This window comes from Lolium perenne, chromosome 1 (assembly GCF_019359855.2).
Source record: "Lolium perenne isolate Kyuss_39 chromosome 1, Kyuss_2.0, whole genome shotgun sequence".
NCBI classification, from domain to species: Eukaryota; Viridiplantae; Streptophyta; class Magnoliopsida; order Poales; family Poaceae; genus Lolium; species Lolium perenne.
Window position 1 is genome coordinate 34,587,959 of NC_067244.2, and position 5,275 is coordinate 34,593,233.

Sequence of the window (5,275 nt, forward strand, 5' to 3'; positions counted from 1 at the left end):
TTCAAACAATAAAATAGAAAACAGAAAATAAAAACAGAAAAAGAAAAAGAAGGGAAAAACTTACCTGGACCTTACCTGCACCGCAGCCCAGCCCAAAGAACCAAGCCCGTAGCAACCAGCTGACCCACCAACACGGCCCAACGCCAGCCCAAGATACCCTTTCGCCAAAATAACAGGGGAGGGGCGTCGTCCTCATCTTCACCGTGTGCTGGAGGACAGCACGACGCCGTGGAGCTTTTCTCCTCGCGCTGGCGCCTCCTCCTTCCTCGACGGTGTGACGAGGCTCGCTTCTGCGCCTATAAAAGCTCCGCGATGAACACAGGCCCGAGTTCTTCCCTCTCTCTGTAAAAAAATTCCCCAAACCGAAACCCTAGCCGCTCGGACGCCGACCATCGCCGTCGTTCGGAGCATCCCTGAGCTTCGCCGTGGCCACCATCAGCATCGTCGTCCTCGACTTGCTCTTCCTGCAAGAGTGTAACAGCCCAGGGTAATACCCATATTAGAATTGTTTGTTCTTTTTCTTTTATGCATCATCATGGCATATGCATCACATCAACCATGTTTTCAACAAATAAAATAATTTTTATTAAACCCTAGCTGCTATTTTCCCTCTCATATGGTTTATATAATAAAACCTCCTCTTCTCTTTCATTTAACAAAACCCTAAATACCGGCACTATGAAACAAAATAATTATTATTTTCAAATGTTTCAAATAAATTTGTTTGTTTGGGTTTGTTTCCAAATGCATGTTCCAAAACCAGTTTTCAATTTCGAATGAGAAAAGAAAAACCCCATCTCTCTATCCCCGAACCTCCTTTCTTCTCCCTGGCCCATCCTCTTTTTCTTTCTCTTCTGGCCTGGTTTAGCCCAACACATCCTGGCGGCCCATTTCTTTTCTTCCCTTCCTAGCCTGGTACCGTTCCAGAAAACGGAGGAACGCTCCTGTTCTTCGTCCTCGCTCACGGTCGATGGACGCCGTGAGCATATCTCTCTATTCCCCTCACGGCCACCTGCTCCTCCCCCTCCTCTTTTAATCTCCTAGCGCCTGGAAACCCTAGCTCATCTCCCCTCTCTGCCGCCGCCAACATCCCATTTTTTTCCCTCACATTGTCTTCTTCTCTGTAAGCAACCGAACAACATCAACGAACACCTCTGGACCATCTCCTCGCCATGGCGCCGCCGCGGCAGGCCGCCCCTCGCCGAGCCGATGGTACCAGGAGATGTGGCTCGACGTCCTCGTCATCTCCCTGCAAGGAATCGACCTGGGATCCCTTCAATCGACGGCGAATTCGCCGATTCTGTCTCCAACTCCGGCGAGTAAATCTTCGATTCCGGCCGCTACGGTGCACCTCCGGCCTCAACGACCCCTTGCACGGCTTCCTGGTGATGTTCTTGTTCACCATGACATCTTCTTTTCCTTCGTCTCGCTCTGGTTCGTTCCAACGTCGTTGACCGTCGCCGTTTCCCCGCAGCACCTCGACGCCGGCGATGCTCCGGTGCCTCCCCGACCCTCGCGCCGCCCGCTGCTGGTCCGCGGCGTCTAGGCGAGCCTCCGAACCCAAGTTCTCCGTCCTGGTTCGGCCGTCCCGGCATTCCTGTGCTCGACCTGGTCATCCTCCGCCATGAGTGTTCTGGACCGAGCTCTTTGTTAGGCTGCTTCAAGTCGTTACATGACCCTATCTGTACGTGAAGCTGGTGTACCGTAGTGGTTCATCCTTGATCTGTTATATGCTGCAGATCCAAGTTCAAATCCCCACCCCTGCGAGTTAATTCGTCCTTTTTGTCTTTGTTCTGTCCAGATCTTGAGTTCATAGATGTTTCACTTCGTGCGTGAGATCATCCGAGTCAACAACAGCAGTTAGCTCTTCTGGTTCGTGCCCCTGTAATGCATCTGGAGATCTAGTGTTCAATTCCCAGGGTTGGCGATTCCTTTTTTAACCCTATATGGTGTTTTTCTGCTCCACATACACAGACGGGCCTCAGCCCATATCTCCCTGGCGCAGCTAGATGCTGATGTGCGCCCAGCATCTATCCACCGCCGGCCGAGCACCGGCGCAGCAGAGTCCCTAAGCCAGGTCCGGCCCGGTTCACTACCCCTCTATGTTAATCTTTTCTTTTACAAAATTCATATCTTTCAAACCGTTTATCGAAATGCAAAGTATTTTATATGAAAATTGATCAGAAAAACATGAGGAACATGAATATGCCAACCATGCTTGCTGTTGCACCATGCATCATAAAATTTCGTGGTAGTTTGCATTACCACCTAATATGTAACATATGGAATATGTGGGATATTATATAAATGTTGTCCCGGTTCCATTTAATTTTGAAGTATCACACCCCTGCCATGTCTTTGCCATGCTAACCAACAATTAGTATGCGGGGTAGATAAATAACTTGAATCTAATAGTTGTTTGTCGGAATTCCGATTCCGTTTAAATTGGATATAAGTTGCATCGCCGCATCATGTTTGCCATGTCATGCATGCATATCATATCATGAGCATGCCGATTCTTCTCCGTAGTAGTAAGATTTGCATTTGTTGCTTGTTCCAGCATTTGCTTCTTCCCGGATAGGATCGCGAAGTGGTGTTGTGAGACACGACAAGTTCTCCGGATGTCCCTCGACAAGTTTTAACAGGCAAGCATTTCCCCTATACTTCTGCCCCTGCAGAAGTCGCTCACCTATTTTATTTTGCCTTCTCCCTCATGCTATCCTTAAGTTGCGTTCTTGTCACGTGTCCCTTCCACTTGTTAACTCAAGCAGCCCATATTGCCACCACCAACCACCAACCTCCTACAGCTGTTGTTTGGTTATCGGGTCTGCCTTGCGAGTCGTAGTGCATGCTAGTGCTGTTATATCTTGTTACCGTTATCTTTATCTTATCGGGTAATATGTTAAGGAATCATGACACATGCTACATGTTTATATCTGTTGAGGGTATCATGGTTACTTGTTAATAGTTGTTAACGGAGGCATCGGTGGGTCAGCTGATCGTTTTGTGACGGCTCACTTGTGTTTCTTTAAAGCTTAGGACCCGAGTTCCTGTTATCTGTTCCGAGACTGAGCGCTCTAACCACACGTGGGTATGCCTATGGGTCTCCCCTCGACCACTGCCGGAATCTACAGCTTTGTCCAGTGGCCACAACTAGTTCGTAATGTTTTACCATTTGTTGTTGCGTGCATGCCAGCTTGTTACTTGTTTACTTTGGGAAGCCCCTGGGTGTCTTGTATCCCTTGTTTCTGGTATGCACGTATAGGATGCGGTACGTTCGTTCATCGATGCTGAAGCGGGTCATTCGCCCCAGTGTGTGTTCTGACCCTCGGAAGCCGTAGGCGCAAACAGCTAGGTCCGTCTCGGAGATTCGGCCGGACTTCGATTCGGGTTCAACTTAGTTAGGTGGCTTCCTGGACATTGATGTAGTGAAGGAGAGTGAGAGTCGTGATATCTTTCCCTCGCCAGGTTGGATAGATCGTGCGTGTGGGTACATTTGGGCACCCATGCAGGGTAAAATCTTATCGATAAGCCGTGTCCGCGGTTATGGACGACTTGGAGCTGTATGACTCGACCATAGACAACTTACACCTGTTGTTTCCATACTAATAACTTGCGTAGTAAGTTAGCACAACTTCAATAATAACTGGTTAAAACTTGTCAACCGTGTGTGTGCCCTTGTAAGTACTTCCTTGCGAGGGGGGAACGCATCGGCTGTGTTATGTTTGCAGAGTATAGAACTGTTAGTTTATGCGCTCTCTCACCTTCTCTGTTTAGACGAATGTTGTAGAGCGTCTCTATAGGTTTTTAGTGCTTGCGCGCTGCCGCTTAACCCCACCATATTGCCTATGACGTTCCTCTTGCGTCCTCTAAGTCCCCTGCGTGCCTCAAGTACAAAGGACGACTGGTTGACGATTGCTTATACGTCTTGAAGTCTTGTTAAGTACGAACCCGTACTTATTGCTGCTTCTACGGGATATAACCGGGCAGGTATGAAGATCATGTTCAATGAAGACGACGCTAGCAAGGTTACCCTTCCGGCTTGGCCTGGGCAGGGTTATGGACGCCACTTGGTTATCTTCAGGACTCTTAGTCCAAATTTGTATCTTATCCGTACTCGGATGTATTTGATCTTCTGTATGATTTGGATCTTTGAATGTATCTATTTGTATTCTTGACTCGTTGGAGTCGTCGTTGTAATATATCTGTTTCTTGTGGGCCCTATTGTAATCCTGTTGTAATGTTACCGCTCGTGATTGATTCCACCCGCATCGCGTGCATGCTTCGGCGTGTACGAGGCGCTTGGTGGTGCGTCTCCTAAAATCGATATCGTGCGGATTTCGGTGGATTCACTGGGATCCTCATGGTACCGGTTCTGGGGCGTCACAAAGAGGAATCGAGCTGGGGAGACCCGTAGCGCCGTCGTCGACTCCATCCTCTCCGACGGCCGGAACTAGAAATTCCGGCGATGCCGACCTCCTCTCGTCTCGCCGCCATGCTCATTGTGCTCAGGGTGAGTCACTGATGCTCAAGCGCCTCCTATCCCCCTCGATTGCTCGCTGTATCGCCGCCGCCGCGTTAGACCGTGAGTACCGCCGCCGCCCCTCACCGCCGAGCACGCTCCGGCGACCATACCGGAGCGGCGCCACCACTATTAGGTTCGCATAGATGTCCTCTCGCGATTGAGCACGCGCACGGGTCCGCGGGAGGCCTCCAACGCCGGCGTCGTCGACGACTGGCCGCCGGTAAGGCACAAGGTTGCCACCTCGGCGCCATGTGGCCTCCAGCGTGGACACGGACCCACCAGCCAGTGGCTGTTTGGGTAGAATCCCGGGTAGCTTTAGTCAATCCAGTTTTAAATTTAAATCCAGTAAATTACTGCAACTTCACATAAATTTAAAAAATTCAAATTAAGTCAGAAAAATATAAATGAGATATGAAAATTCTTAGAAAAGAAAACTCTATCCAATAAAAATATAACATGCAATTTTTATTTTTAATAAAAATTCAATTATTTATTACTTGTTAATTAAGCCTTTAGTTTTAATTCCAAATCCAAGTAAAAATTCAATAATTAGTAAAAAATCTCATAAAATAAATAAAAACCAGTAAATAAATAAGGAAAACATTAAAATTAGTTTTCCTTTTCTATTAACTTATTAAATCCTTATTAGGAGGATTTAAAACCATGATTAATAAATACCTTAATTGTTAATTATTTAAAAATAATAAAATATCAAATCTAATATTATTTTTATTTCAAATTTATTAATAA

General features: G+C 47.3%; 1 long non-coding RNA gene across 1 annotated transcript; it reads left to right on the plus strand.

Annotated features, from left to right (window-relative positions):
* Window positions 1-981: 981 nt before the first annotated feature.
* Window positions 982-4,222, plus strand: LOC127346644 (uncharacterized). Its single transcript, XR_007879585.2, has 6 exons — window positions 982-1,385; window positions 1,475-1,684; window positions 1,802-1,872; window positions 1,975-2,077; window positions 2,561-2,645; window positions 3,991-4,222. It is a non-coding gene; the product is annotated as an uncharacterized lncRNA (long non-coding RNA).
* The last annotated feature ends 1,053 nt before the right edge of the window (window positions 4,223-5,275 follow it).